Source organism: Eriocheir sinensis, chromosome 61, assembly GCF_024679095.1.
Source record: "Eriocheir sinensis breed Jianghai 21 chromosome 61, ASM2467909v1, whole genome shotgun sequence".
In the NCBI taxonomy this organism is placed as follows: Eukaryota; Metazoa; Arthropoda; class Malacostraca; order Decapoda; family Varunidae; genus Eriocheir; species Eriocheir sinensis.
The window spans coordinates 4,450,695-4,466,772 of NC_066569.1; the positions used below are offsets into that span (position 1 = coordinate 4,450,695).

The 16,078-nt window shown below is 42.9% G+C and overlaps 1 protein-coding gene across 4 annotated transcripts in view; it reads left to right on the forward strand.

The window, feature by feature from the left end:
• Nucleotides 1-1,755: 1,755 nt before the first annotated feature.
• LOC126986196 (single-minded homolog 2-like) overlaps nt 1,756-16,078 on the forward strand; it is a 61,758-nt gene continuing 47,435 nt past the window's right edge. The window contains exons 1-2 of one of the 4 annotated variants that reach the window (XM_050842150.1): nt 1,756-1,864; nt 3,992-4,372. The gene's annotated coding sequence lies outside the window, so the exon portion shown is untranslated. Of the gene's footprint in view, nt 2,506-3,991; nt 4,373-16,078 lie in introns of all 4 variants that reach the window. The other 3 variants (XM_050842151.1, XM_050842152.1, XM_050842153.1) reach the window with 3 other exon arrangements.

Consider the following 16,078-nt stretch of genomic DNA (forward strand, 5'->3'; position numbering starts at 1 on the left):
AGATTCATTTTACCAAGCAGAATATATCAAATAGGACGAGAAAAACAGGAAAGTAGCAGTGTACTAATTACAAATTTTGAATCATCAATCTGTATCGTCTCCGCCAGTTCTTCTCCCGCGCACAGTTGCTATCCATATACAGCGGCCTTGTCCGCCCTCGTATGGAGTATGCATCTCACGTGTGGGGGGGTTCCACTCACACAGCTCTCTTGGACAAAGTGGAGTCTAAGGCTCTTCGTCTCATCAGCTCTCCTCCTCTTACTGATGGTCTTCTACCTCTTAATTTCCGCCGCCATGTTGCCTCTCTTTCTATCTTCTATCGATATTTCCATGCTGACTGCTCTTCTGAACTTGCTAACTGCATGCCTCCCCCCCTCCAGCGGCCCCGCTGCACGCGACTTTCTACTCATGCTCATCCCTACACTGTCCAAACCCCTTATGCAAGAGTTAACCAGCATCTTCACTCTTTCATCCCTCACGCTGGTAAACTCTGGAACAATCTTCCTTCATCTGTATTTCCTCCTGCCTACGACTTGAACTCTTTCAAGAGAAGGGTATCTGGACACCTCTCCTCCAGAAATTGACCTCTCTTTTGGCCACCTCAGTGGATTCTTTTTGTGAGTAGCGAGTATCGGGCTTTTTTTTATTATTGTTTACTTTTTTGTGTGCCCTTGAGCTGTCTTTGTTGTAAAAAAAAAAAAAAAAAAAAAAAAAAAACAGGATAATTCATTCAACCCTGTCTGTATACAACGCGTGTGTAACCGTCCGCCAGGTTTAGGCGAGGAAAGTCGGAATAAGTTGGGAAGAAGAAATAAAATAAATCAAAGAAAATGCGTTTGGAAATCGAAGTGGAGCGAATGATATTAAAAAGTAAGATAAACGAAACAAATAAATAATAAATAAGGAGGTGAAATAATAGATAAACAAATAGACTAGTAAATGAATAAGATAATAGATATATGCATTCCGAAAGGGGTCACACACACACACACACACACACACACACACACACACACACACACACACACACACACACACCTCAAAGGCCTAATTGAAGGTATTATCGCTAAATCACGTGAGTCATGACGTCACAAGCTCAGGTGACGTCAGGTGAGGAGGAGGAGGAGGAGGAGGAGGGAAGAATAAGAAGGAAGGAGAGAAAAAGAAAGGAGGAGGTAAGGAAAACGAAGGAGGAAGAGGAGGTAAGGAGACTGGTAGGAAGAAAAAATAAGGAAGGAAAGGGAAAGGAAGGGAAGGGAAGGGAAGGAAAGGGATGGGATAGGAAGGACAGGATAGGAAAGGAAAAAGAAGGGAAGGGAAGGGAAGATGCGGTGTAGGGAAGATTGAGGAGGGAAGAAGAGTTGGAGGAGGAGGAAGAGGAGGGAGAAGATAAGATATACAAGGAAGGAAGGAGGACGAAGAAGAAAAACAGAAGTCTGCGGCAAAGGAAGAAGACGAGAAAAGGAAGAAAAAACTAACAAAACAACACACACAAACACACACATACACACACAAACACACACACAAACACAGAATGACATCACAGAGAAACACAACCAACCAACAAGCCGGATCAAGCCCACACTGACATCCTATAGGCCAAACAGGCAAAGGGGGCGGACCAAAGACACTCACGAGCCAATAGAAAAGCGGGAAACCAACTCGGGAGGGCGGAGTCGAGGGGGTAGTGGGCGGAGCTGGCGGGGCTGGCATACAAGCTCCGCCCACCTGAGGATAAGCCCCGCCCTCTTCTGTGGTAGTTTCAATCTCCATATTTTATTCCGTGCGTGTGAGTGCGGGACCAAATCGGGTACCTTGTGGATTAGTGCGCCAGAACCCACGCCCGGCGACTGTTTAATTAAGTGTGAGGCAGATTACAGTGTGCTCCGTCTCTTTCTCCTCCTCTCTCCTGCTCCCTTCTCCTTTCTCTTCTTCTGCTTCTTCGTCCTCCTCCTTCTCCTTCTCCTCCTTCTCCTCTCCTTTGTTTTTCATCTTCCAGCCAACTCGTTTTTTTCTACAGTGTGTTCCTTCTCTCTCTCCTTTCTCCTCCTTTCTCTCCTGCTCCTTTATTCTTTCTCTTCTGCTTCTTCGTCCTCCTCCTCTTCCTCCTCCTCCTCCCCTTCGTTTTTCGCCTTTCAGTTTTTTGGGGAGGTTCTTCTTTCATTGTGTTCCTTCTCTTTCCTCTCCTTTCTTCTCTTTTCTCTTCCTTTTCTTCGTTTCGTCTTCCAGTTAGCTTGTTTTTTGTTTATACTTTTTAGTGTCCTTTTTCTTTCATCTCTCCTCCTCACTCTTTTTCTCTTCTCTGTTGCCTTGTCTTTATCGCCTGTCTTTCCTTTCTCTGTATTTGTATTTCTCTCTTTGTATTATTCTTGTTTCCTTTCCTCTCCATTTTTTCTTCTTCGTCTTTTTCTATTTTTCCTAAATCGTACATTTTTTTTTACCTGCTTTTATTATCTTCCCCGTCCACCTCCTTCACCACCACCACCACCACCACCACTCATTAAGGTAAGGTAAGCCAGGTGAAGGGAGGTCATGGGTAGGTAGGTTAGGGGAGGGCGGTTTAGGTTAGGTAGATGGTCGCTGGTTTAGGCACGCACGCACGCACAGACATACACACACGCACCACCACCACGTAAGAATGTTCACTACCACCATCACCACCACCACCACTAGCATCATCATCACCTGTACTCGTCGTTTTGCGATTTTGCGTTGGTGCTGATAGGTGTTGATTCCTGGGTGGTGGTGGTGGTGGTGGTTGCGGTAGAGGTGGAGTCGGCAGTGTGGTGGTGGTGATTGAGGAAGTGGTGGTGGTGGTGGTGGTGGTGGCGAGGAAAAAAACGGAAACGTGGTGGTGATATGCTATATTGACAATGATAGTAGTAGTAGTAGTAGTAGTAGTAGTAGTAGTAGTAGTAGTAGTAGTAGTAGTAGTAGTAGTAGTAGCAGTAGTAGCAGTAGTAGTAGTAGTAGTAGTAGAATCAATACAACAATAATTTATGTGGTGGTATTAGTTATAGTGACGGTTATAGTGGTGGTGATGAAGATGGTGGTGGTGGTGGTGAAGATGGTGAGTGTACGGTAGAAGAATAGGAGAAGGAAGAGGAGGAGAAAGAAGAGAAGGAAGAGGAGATACAGTAATACAGACACACATAACATAAACATCCACCTTCTTTCCTTCCTTCTCCTCACCGTTCCTATTCCTCCATTAGCACATACACACCTGTCAGCCTTTATCAACACTACTGCCTCTCCTAACACACCTGTAAAGTCACTAATTAGAGCACCTGTACGTAAAACAATCACTACCCTCATACCTTATCTATTTGCCATACAGCATACCTATATACCTTACCTTATCACTCCCTCATTAAAAAGTTTACCTGTAACTCTTTAACCTACCAATCTAATCACTAAATAGAATTCTTTTACGAATAAGACAAATCCAATCTAAACATACCTTACTCTCCTTACTCACCTCACCTAATTACTCCCTCATTAAAAAATCACCTGTAATTTACCTATCGTCTCCTGTAAATCTTTTTTTTTATGAATAAATCATCCAGTCTCAACTTACCTTCCCTAATTACTTCATCAAAAATATCACCTGTTGTTTACCTGTCCTCTCCCACACCTTTATGTAGAAGACATACAATTTAGACATACCTGATCTAACCTTACCTAACCTGACCTCATATCACCTAACCGAGCCTAACCGAACCTACCCTAACCTAACATAATCATAACTGACCTGACCTAACCTAGCTTAACCTGACCTATCCTTACCTGACCTTACTTAACCAAACCACCTACATGCCTTGCCTATAATTGCTCTCTCATTAAAAATTTACCTGTTATTTACCTATCCTCCCCTACACACTTTTACGGATAAGACAAACCCAATCTAGACACACTTAACTGAACCCTCATTAACAAATTCATCTATAGCTTGCCTGTCCTTACCTTTCCCTGTTTACCTTTATACAAACAGAAAATAAAAACAAATATTAAGTGAACGAATGTAAAGGAAAAAAGATTGATTCTCACTGTAAAGAGGAAAATAATAAACTGGGAAAATAAAACAGAGGAGGAAAAATACTGAATAAAGGACAATATTAAAGAAAAAGAGAGAAAAGAGAAAGACAGTAAACATGGAAACTAAGGAAAGAGGACACAGGTAATAAGAGGAAGAATGCCCGTTTTGTTAAGTTTCATTGTTTCAAGTGCGAATGAAACAAAGAAGAAACGGAGATAGAGTTTCAAGATGGAGAACCGTTTGACTTAGGTGCGAAAAATAGAAGAGGAAGAAGAAGAAGAAGAAGAAGAAGAAGAAGAAGAAGAAGAAGAAGGCGTTTTTCTGGACTATCAACAAGTGAGTGAGTGAGTGTGTGAGTTTGACATCAATTAGTTAGTTTGTTTGTTTATTATTATTATTATTATTATTATTATTATTATTATTATTATTATCATTATTATTATTATTATTATTATTATTATTATTATCATTATTGTCATCATTATTCGTGACGTCTTGCGCGCTGCTTCCGCTATTCCATGTTATTCTTAGTGTTGACGTAAATATGTCTTCCTCTTCTTCTTCTTTTTCTTCTTCTTCTTCATCTTCATTATTTTTCTTCTCTCTTCCAGTTTTGTTCAGTGGCTATAAATTCTAATGCAATGTTCTTTTTCTTCTTCTTTTTCTACTACTACTACTACTACTTTTTCCTCCTCCTGTTTCTCTTCCTCTTCCTCCTCCTCCTATTGTAACACCTTGGTCATATTTCAGGTATTATACATGTGTTGCAAATTGATTTCTTTTTCTTCTTTTTTTTTTTTTAGTTCTTTAGAGTATTTCTTTCCCTTCGTTATCCTATTTTTTTTCCTCTTTTCTTTCTCTTTTTAGTGCTAATGCATTTTTTTGTTTTTCGGCTTTTTACTTTTCCTCTCTCTCTCTCTCTCTCTCTCTCTCTCACGCAAATTTTTCTCCCTTTTTCTTTTTTTTTTTCTTTTTTTACTTTTTCCTCTTTCTTTTTACTTTTTCAGCTCTGCCGTAAATTTCTCTCCCATTTTCGTCATTATGTAAGACTCCAGGACACACGAACGGTAACACGTGCTCTAGTTTGAGAGGTTTCCCGGCCGAGGTACAATTGGCCGCCGCTAGACACGACTCCAGCACACACCAGCGGTATAGCACGAGGCCTGGACTGCAAGGTTTTCCAGCTGAGGTACACGTGACCGGCGTTAGACAAGACTAGACAGCGAGGTTTTTCCGGCTGAGGTACAAGTGGCAGACGTCTCTTAGCCTCAACAAAGGAGAGAGGGGCGGCATGCACGTGAGAGGCGGCGACGGAGGTAAATATAAAGGCTGAGTGACGTCCGCAGCAAAGGAGCAAAGATGATGATAAAAAGATGATAAAGAGAAAAGCGTCTCAGCAACATTGAGAGAGAAAAGAGCGTTACAGACATGATTAGACGAGGAAAAGAAAGAGATCTGGTTCGGTACTTACTGACAATAACAAAATATATATATAAACGAGAAAAAAAACGAAAGTAATAAAGTAGAAGGTAGAAAAAGCGGTAAAGAAGAGGAAAACTAATGACACAAATAGGAGAAAAAAACGAATAACAAAAAAAGAGGAAAATCCAGAGCTCGTGTTAGTGTTAGTGTGTACTGGAGTTTTGTTCAACGGCGGGGACTTGCACCTTAGCCGGGAAGCCTCGTGGACCAGAGTTCGTGTTAGTGTTGGTGTGTACTGGAGTCTTGTTTTTAGCGGATATCACTTGTTCTTCAGCCGGGAAACCTCGTGGATCAGACTTCGTGTTAGTGTTGGTGTGTGCTAGAGTCTTCTTTAGCGGCGGGGACTTGAACCTTAGCCGGGAAACATCGTGGACCAGAGTTCGTGTTATAGTGTTGGTGTGTGCTGGAGTCTTGTTTTTTGTGGTGATCACTTGTTCTTCAGCCGGGAAACCTCGTGGGCCAGACTTCGTGTTAGTGTAGGTGTGTGCTGGAGTAATGTTTAGCAGCGGTGATCATTTGTACCTCAGCCGGGAAGCCTCGTGGACCAGAGCTCGTGTTATAGTGTTGGTGTGTGCTGGAGTCTCGTTTTTAGCGGTGATCACTTGTTCTTCAGCCGGGAGTCCTCGTGGACCAGACTTCGTGTTAGTGTTGGTGTGTGCTGGAGTCTTGTTCGACGGCGGGGACTTGAATCTCAGCGGGAAAACCTCGTGGACCAGAGTTCGTGTCATAGTGTTGGTGTGTGCGGGAGTCTTGTTTTTAGCGGTGATCACTCGTTCTTCAGCCGAGAAACCTCGTGGACCAGACTTCGTGTTAGTGTTGGTGTGTGCTGGAGTCTTGTTCAACGGCGAGGACTTGCACCTTAGCCGGGAAACCTCGTGGACCAGACTTCGTGTAATTGTTAGTGTGTACTGCAGTCTTCTTTAGCAGCGGTGATCACTTGTTCTTCAGCCGGGAAACCTCGTGGACCAGACTTCGTGTTAGTGTTGGTGTGTGGTGGAGTCTTGTTCAACGGCGGGGACTTGCACCTTAGCCGGGAAACCTAGTGGACCAGACTTCGTGTTAACGTTGCTGTGTGCTAGTCTTTAGCGGCGGGGACTTGCACCTTAGCCGGGAAACCTCGTGGACCAGAGCTCGTGTTAGTGTGTACTGGAGTCTTGTTCAACGGCGGGGACTTGGACCTTAGCCGGCAAACCTCATAGACAAGGCCTCGTGTTACCGTTGATGTGTACAGAGCCAGTATTCTTCGGCGCTTCCAAAGGCCAAAAGAGTGGTTAAACGCATTCTTCACGTTCATAGCATAGAAGCCTTGCCAAACTACCACCAGGGCCAGAAAATTATCCATGGAAAGGCCCACAACTCCTCCGAAAGCCTTGCCAAATGTGTGTGTGTGTGTGTGTGTGTGTGTGTGTGTGTGTGTGTGTGTACTTAAGAGACGAAACATTTAATAAGATGGCCCCTGGAGTCTTGTATAGCAGCGGTGACTTTGACCTCAGCGGGAAAACCTCGTAGACCAGACCTCGTGTTATAGTGTTGGTGTGTGCTGGAGTCTTGTTTTTAGCGGTGATCACTTGTTCTTCAGCCGGGAGACCTCGTGTTAGTGTTGGTGTGTGCAGGAGTCTTTGATAGCGGCGAAGGATCTCAATGCATGTTTACCGGCCGCTGGAAAGTCGCGAACGATGTAAGCGAGAACGGCGGCGTGGCGGTGGTCGTTGGCGGCATGGGACGGCCCGTATTCTCTCAGATGCTTTCGGCCCCCACAACAAGTACTTCCAAAGGCCACAGAAGGTTGTCATTATTTCTCGGCCCTAAAATAATTATTTCCAAAGGCCACAGAAGGTTGTCATTGTTTCTCAGCCCAAAAACAATTATTTCCAAAGGGCACAGGAGGTTGTCATTATTTCTCGGCCCTGAAAACAATTATTTCCAAAGGACACAGGAGGTTGTCATGATTTCTCGGCCCTGAAAACAATTATTTCCAAAGGACACAGGAGGTTGTCATGATTTCTCGGCCCTGAAAACAATTATTTCCAAAGCACACAGGAGGTTGTCATTATTTCTCGGCGCTAAAAACAAATATTTCCAACGGCCACAGAAGGTTGTCATTATTTCTCGGCGCTAAAAACAAATATTTCCAACGGCCACAGAAGGTTGTCATTATTTATCGGCCCTAAAAACAATTATTTCCAAAGGCCGCAGAGATGAGTCGGGTTGTCACTATTTCTCGGCGCTAAAAACAATTATTTCCAAAAGACCCAGAGGAAATGAGTTGGGTTGTCATTATTTCTCGGCCCTAAAAAAAACGCAGAGGAGACGAGTTGGGTTGTCATTATTCATTGGCGCTAAAAACAATTATTTCCCAAGGCCACAAAGGCAATGAGTCGGGTTCTCGTGAGTGTTTTTCACGTTCATGGTGCAGAAGAAGTCTTGTCAAACTATCGCCAGGCTCAAAATACTAACAAACAATGAATTGGAGGCCTTTGAAAAAGTAATAATGCCGGTGGGAATTCAATGCCTTCGAGAATTAAATCCTTTTTAGAATTTAATGCCTTCGGAAATTGTATGCCTTCGGACAAGAGTCCGTTCCCCTAATGATACTAGGGGTAAATCTTTAACAACAACGACAAAAAACGTCAAACACTCTAGTTAGATTCAGAAACACAAAAAACTTCAAACAAGGTTCATTCGACTACAGAGTCATTTCAAACGGGTGGGCAGCCGTCTGAAACCAGTTTTAAGTCGACTGAACTTATGTAGGTTCATTCTACTGTGGAGTCACTTCAAACTAGGTTCATTCGACTGCGGAGTCATTTCAAACGGGTAGGGAGTCGTCTGACGAGGAGTCGACTGAACCTAGTTTCATCTGACTGAGGGAGTCTTCTGAAATAGGGAGTAATTTGAAACGGCTACACCGGCATTATTAATTTTTCAGAGGCCTCCAATTCTTAGTCCTTTAATTCTCAGTCATTGATTTCTTGAAGGCACTAAATTCTTAAAGGCTTAAAATTCTCGGTCATTAAATTCTCAAAGGCATACAATTTCCGAAGGCATTAAATTCCATATTGCATTAAATTCAAGAAGGCGTTAAATTCTCACCGGAATTATTAATTTTTTCAAAGGCCTTCAATTCTTAGTCCTTTAATTTTCAGTCATTGATTTCTAGAAGACACTAAATTCTCAAAGGCACAAAATTCTCGCTCATTAAATTCTCAGAGGCACAAAATATATTTAACAAAAAGAACGATGGCGTGGTGGTGGTATTCATCGACGGCATAATACACACACAGCATATTCGATCCTACGTTTCTTCATAATGCTTTTCGAAATCACAAGGGAGCGTAAAACAAAAGAAACCGAAAAGAAGAAAGGAGGTAAATAAAATAACGAAGGTAGGTTGGAAAGGAAATAAAAAGGAAGGAATGGTATAACGAAAGAAATTGAAAAGAAGGAAGGACATGAAAAAAAGAAGATAGGATGGACGGAAATAAAAAGGAAGAGAGGGTGTAACGAAAGAAATTGAAAAGAAGAATGGAAGTAGATAAAAAACGAAGATGTGATGGAAGGAAATAAAAAGGAAGGGAGGGTGTAGCGAAAGAAACTGAAAAGAAGAAAGGAAGTAGATAAAAAAAAACGAAGATGGGATGGAAGGAAATAAAAAGGAAGGGAGGGTGTAGCGAAAGAAACTGAAAAGAAGAAAGGAAGTAGATAAAAAAAAAACGAAGATGGGATGGAAGGAAATAAAAAGGAAGGAATGCTGTAACGAAAGAAATTGAAAAGAAGAAAGGAAGTAGATAAAAAAAAAAACGAAGATAGAATGGTATAAAATAAAAAGAAAGGAATGGAGGAAACAAGGAGGGAATGTATGTATGTTGCAAAGTGTGAATTGTTATACGAAGTGGTGCCTTGTGTAAACTGCTGCAAGAAGTGGTGATGACGATGCCGGTGATGATGATGTTGATGTTGATGGTGGTGGTGAAGTTGGTGGAGAGGATGTAACAAGTAAAGGAAGCAGAAGTTACAAATAAAACAAAGAAAACAAACAAGGAGGAGAAGGAAAGGAAACGGAGTAAAAGAATGCAAGCGGATGTGAGAGAAAAAACAACAGGAGGAGGAAAAATGAGAGAGAGAGAGAGAGAGAGAGAGAGAGAGAGAGAGAGAGAATAAAGAGCAGAAAGAGGAGGAAGAGAAGAGGAAGAGGAGGAAGAGAACACAAAGAGAAACTATTTGTACCCTAATTAATTTAACTTAGGTACACACACACACACACACACACACACACACACACACACACACACACACACACGTCGCGTTCAAAAAAAGAAAAAAGAAAAGAACAGAAAAGAAATGTAAGTGATTTGGTTTGAAAAAATATATACTCAAGAAGAAGAAGAAGAAGAAGAAGAAGAAGAAGAAGACGGATAATAATAGTAATGATGATAAGGATGAAAATAATATAAAGTTAAAATTATTCTGCTTCATCACCAGAGTATCATAACCACCACCACCACCACCACCACCCACACCACCACCACCATCACCACAACTACCACCATTTCCATCACGACATCACCGTCTCTGTCATTTCCTATATTAATTCCTAGCACAAGTTAGCTTCCACCACTACCTCCTCCTCCTCCTCCTCCTCCTCCTCCTCTTCGTATTGCTCAAGCATGTGTGTCATAGTTTTAAAGGTTAAGAAATTTTTTTTAAGAATTATTTAGTTCTTTTATTGAGAGAGAGAGAGAGAGAGAGAGAGAGAGAGAGAGAGAGAGAGAGAGAGAAATATATACAACGCAGTCAACTATATCGTATCACACAAACTCCCCCGCAGTGTTGCCTCTTTTTCGATCTTATACCGATATTTTCATGCTGACTGCTCTTCTGAACTTACTAACTGCACGTCTCCACTCCACCCTCGGCCCCGCTGCACACGACTTTCTACCCTTGCCCATCCCTACGTTATCCAAATCCCTTATGCAAGAGTTCACCAGCAACCTAATTCTTTCATCCCTTCCGCTGGTAAACTCTGGAACAGCCTTAGGACTATATTATTAAACGTTTCATCGCCCAAGCACACACATTTGACAAGGCTTTCGTGGGAGTTGTGGGCCTTTCCAGGAGTATTTTTTTTACCCTAGTGGGAGTACGACAAGGCTTCTGTACCATGAACGCTAAAAGACACTCATGAGAACGCATTTATCGATATTACGGAGAAAAAAGAATGTTGTGTTGGTCTTCTAGGTGAAGGAGAACAGCATAGAAGAGATATGATGGGTGCTCGTCTGTTTCGCGGACATAAACACCTTGCAAAAATATATTGGTTGTGAGTTTGCTGTTTGTGATGTGTTTGTTGACGTTTCTTGTAATCTCTCTACGCCACAAGGAGAGAAAGAGATAGATAGGAAGGAAACGAAATAAAAATAAAGAAATCACACACACACACACACACACACACACACACACACACACACACACACACACACAGTAGCCCTGACTCTGCTGGTTCCTCTGATTGGCTGATAAAATTGTCAGTTTTCTCATGATTGGTTGATATTATTTCTCTCTCTCTCTCTCTCTCTCTCTCTCTCTCTCTCTCTCTCTCTCTCTCTCTCTCTCTCTCTCTCTCTCTCTCTCTCTCTCTCTCATATAATTGACTGACTGACTGACTGATTGGCTTCACTCGTTCCTATCTTGTCTTGTTTGTTTGTTTTGATTGTTTGATTGTCTTCTGATTGGATCGGGATGAGTTTGCTTGTTTGCTTGTTTGTTTTCTTGTTTGCTTGTCTATTTTTGTTTGCGTTGTTTCATCATTATTTTCATTATTATTATTATTAGTATTAGTATTAGTATAATTATTATCATTATTATTATTATTATTATTATTATTATTATTATTATTATTATTATTATTATTATTGTTGTTTTATATATTTTTTAGTATTTCTCTTTATCTCGTTTTAATCTGTTTGTATTTTTTGTTTTGTTTTTATATGTGTGTGTGTGTGTGTGTGTGTGTGTGTGTGTGTTTACTATGTCTATCTGTCAGTCTGTTTGTTTGGACTGTTAAGAGGCGTGTCAGTAGTGTGTGTGTGTGTGTGTGTGTGTGTGTGTGTGTGTGTGTGTGTTAATTGCATTTACGTAGTTGTGATACACAGGAAATTAACTACACTCGTGGGGTCGCGTCACTGTGTCACAACTTGTTAAACTCAGCCAATCACCCACGTCCTGATACCTTGCTGGACTCGGGGTCGCCAGCCAGTACCCTCCCGGAGAGAACTTTGGAACTCATTAACCGATCTTTGGATACTACTAGAAACTCATGCGGCTCCCCACCCCATCTCCCCTTACTTGTAGTCGTGGCCCGGGGACAGTTACCTATATATTTTGTCAGCGGCGCAAAACTTGTAGGACTAAACTGCAAAGCGCTATTGACTGATTGATTGAGCTGTATAATCATGGTGCCGTAACTGCAGTGGTCTTATGGCGCCGACCATAATATCTGGCTTAAAATCCTAAATACAAAAAAGTTAAAAATGCATATTAAAAATTCTAAAACCAATACCCAAATAAAGCCCACTAACCAGCAAAGGGGAAGGAGGAGGACAGAAATTCTGGTGTAATGGGCTGAGTATATTCCTGACTGGTTTATCTCGGGCATAGTATGTATACAGTCATTCGCCTCACTACACCGGCGTTTCCTTCCTCCTCCTCCTACCCTATCTTGTCGAACACGTTCCCGCTATACATTAAATTCATATCACAAACTCTTGGCCAATAACGGGACGGAAAATCTATTACGCCACTCTCTTAACCAATTCGAGACAGGGTGCAAGCAATCCTCCGGGCAGGCAAAGGCAACACACACCCTTATGACTGTCCCGAGCACGCTGCCAACGGTACCACGGCGCTGCCCAATACTCCCTTATGACTGTAGAGCTCGTCCATTATGCAGCTTTCCCCTCCCCTTCCTCCCCTTTTATTTATCTAACCATTGTATTAGTTCCTTTCCCCTTCCCTTCCCCTCCCTTTTATTCCTCTTCCCATTCAATCAGTCACTCCCTTTCCCCTCCCCCTTAACTTTACCCCTTCTCTTCCTCTACTCTTATTTATTCTCCCCATTAAATCTGTCCCCTTCCTCTCCCATCCCCTTCCCGTTCACTTCCCCTCCCCTTGTCATTCTTTTAAATCGGACCCCTCGCTTTGCCATCTCCCTTCCTTTCCCCTCTCCTTCCCCTCCCCTTCCTCTTCCCCTCCCAACGGTATCACGGCGCTGTCCAACAAGCCTGAAGGGGAAACTCATGACGTCACGCCCTTGCTCAGCCAATCACGTCCAAGCAAGGTCAGGAGGGGCTCGAACCCAGGCCCAGGCACGTCTGTCATGTCTGAACGTGACCACTTCACCACGGGGGGACGGGGGGAGGGCGCCAGGGGGGGAGGGGGGCCAGGGAGGGATGCTATTGGCTGGTTGAAGTGACGACGTCTGTGTTGCGTCATCATGGTGGTGGTGGTGATGGTGGTGGTGGTGGTGGTTAAGACCGTGTGTGCGTGTTTTGTCACGTTTACACGGCGGAATGTCTATGTACGTGTGTGTGTGTGTGTGTGTGTGTGTGTGTGTGTGTGTGTGTAACGGATTTTCGGAGGGTGGAGGAAAGAAAATTATTGGAGGGGTTGGAGGGAAGGAGAGAAAGGGAGGGACTGAGGGAGGGAGGGAAGGGTGGGTAGGTCTCTCTCTCTCTCTCTCTCTCTCTCTCTCTCTCTCTCTCTCTCTCTCTCTCTCTCTCTCTCTCTCTCTCTCTCTCTCTCTTACCTTCCCTTCCTTTCCCCTTTCATTTATCATTTTCTATCCCCTCTTCCCTTCCCTTCCCTTCCCTTCCCCTCTCCTCCCCATTCAATTTTATCTCCCCCATTTATTCCTCCCCTTCCACCCCTCACCGCCCATTATGCAGACTTCCCCTCCCCTTCCCCTTCCTCCCCTTAATTTATCTTACTATTATATTAGACCCTTTCCCATCCCTTCCTTTCCCCTTATTCTTCCTCCCATTTAATTAGTTTCCTCCCTTTCCCTTCCCCTATTTCCCCCTTCCTTTACATCACTACTTTTCATTTCCCCTTTCCTTCCTTTTCCCCTACCCTTCCTTTTCACTAATTCCCCTTTCCTTAATATAATTCCCCTTCCTCTCCCCTTGCCCCTTCATTTCCCCCTTCACTTCCTCTTCCCTTACTATTTTTCCTATTAAATCTGTTCCCTTTCTTTCCCCTCCCTTCCGTTTCACCTTTTCCTTGACCTTCTTTTACCCTTTCTTTCCTTCTTTCTTCATTTATTTATTTCACGTTTTCAGCTTCTTTTCCTTAAACTGACAAATCTTATTTTTTTCTTTCCTTTCTCTTCTCTTCCTCTTCTCTTTCCTCTTCTTTCGTCCAAGTTTGATTTCTAAAGAGTGTAAATGTTTTCTTCTTCTTCTTCTTTTTCTTCTCCTTTTTCGTCCTCCTCCTCCCTCTTCTCTTACCTAAGCAATACCAACTCCTCACACTTTCTTCTTCCTCCTCTTCCTCCTCTTCCTCCTCCTCCTTCCAAAACTGTCCTCAAAATCTCTTCACTTTCCTCTCCTCTTCCCCTCTTCTTTTTTTTCTCTCTCTCCTTCACTCTTCCCTGCACCTGCCCTTCACCTGTGCACTCAACTCCTCCTCCTCCTCCTCCTCCTTCTCCTGTTTAATGCCAGGACATGTTCTGTGTTGTATTGTTTTCTGATGAGCTGTGACAATCTTCCAGTGTGTGTGTGTGTGTGTGTGTGTGTGTGTGTGTGTGTGTGTCAGATTGCTTTTGGGCCTGCTTCTTTTTTTTTTTTTTTTTTTTTTTGCTATTGTTTTTATTTTTCTTTCGTTTTGAGTCTGTCTGTCAATCTATCTATCAATCTATCTATCTGTCTATCTATTTCTATACCTGTCGACCTATTCATCATTTACCTGTCTGTCTGTCTGTCTGTCTGTCTGTTTGTATGTATGTATGTATATCTGAATAAAAAAGGAAACTAAATTAAATTAAATGTTAAAACGTGATCCAGCAAATAACACAGAGAGAGAGAGAGAGAGAGAGAGAGAGAGAGAGAGAGAGAGAGAGAGAGAGAGAGAGAGAGAGAGAGAGAGAGAGAGAGAGAGAGAGAGCGGATGATCCCTAATAATCCGTCGTTTTCTTCGCTAATCTTGTTTATCAGACGAATCCCATTTTCTTTAAGACTACGCCCTAAAGATAACGGGGTGAGGAATAGTAGTAGTGTAGTAGTAGTAGTAGTAGTGGAGGCATTGCAATCTCTCTCTCTCTCTCTCTCTCTCTCTCTCTCTCTCTCTCTCTCTCTCTCTCCGATTATAATTATGAGAGGGAAGATATTGTGAAAGTTCATTATTAAGATCATTAAGAGGAGGAGGAGGAAGACGAAGAGGAGGAGGAGGGAGGACGAAGAGGAGGAGGAGGAGGAGGAGGAGGAGGAGGAGGAGGAGGAGGAGGAAGACGACGAAGAGGAGGAGCAGGAGGAGGGAACGAGGGAGAGAGAGAGAGAGAGAGAGAGAGAGAGAGAGAGAGAGAGAGAGAGACGGGACGAGATCGAGAGACCGAAAGAAAGCGAGAGCAAGAGAGACCCAGAGAAGAGGAGGAGGAGGAGGAGGAGGAGGACCATAAAACTGAGTTGGGGCGTGACGGGGCTTCTACACGGAGGCTCAGAGCTCCTCCTCCTCCTCCTCCTCCTCTTCCTCCTTCTCCTCCTCCTCCTCCTCTTCCTCCTCCTCCTCCTCCCTAAAGCTTATATATGATCTTTGCCTTGTCTATTTATTCCTTCGTTCCGATCTATGACTATGGCTTAAGTAGTAGTAGTAGTAGTAGTAGTAGTAGTAGTAGTAGTGGCAGTGGCATTCTTATTACATTTTGTAGCAATAGTACTTGTAGTTATTATCAGAAATTTGTAATAGTAGTAGTAGCACTGTTGTTGTTGGTAGTAGTAGTAGTAGTAGTAGTAGTAGTAGTAGTAGTATAATTATTTTTTCCTTTTTTTTCCATGTCCAGAATGTTAAGAAAAAAATGTACGAAAGGTTGATTTTCTCTCTCTCTCTCTCTCTCTCTCTCTCTCAAAAGCACCTGAAAATCAAATCCTCCACTCACTGAGAGAGAGAGAGAGAGAGAGAGAGAGAGAGGAGAGAGAGAGGAGAGAGAGAGAGAGAGAGAGAGAGAGAGAGAGAGAGAGAGAGAGAGAGAGAGAGAGAGAGACGGTAGCTCTGGTCGATAGCGATGTGTTTGAAGAGATTCGGACGAGAGAGAGAGAGAGAGAGAGAGAGAGAGAGAGAGAGAGAGAGAGAGAGAGAGAATACCCTTGCGTTCCCAGATTCAGTTTTGTTAGGTTAAGCGCCCCCCTCCCCCCTTCCACCCTTTTCTCCCCTCCTCCTCCTCCTCCTCCCCTTTCTTCCCCTCTAGACTAAATAATAAATCTTGGTCGTTACATGTATTTATCTTTTCTCTTTCTTTCTTTCTCTCTTTGTTTCTTTCTCTTTTTTTTTTTTTCTTTCATTCTTCTCTTT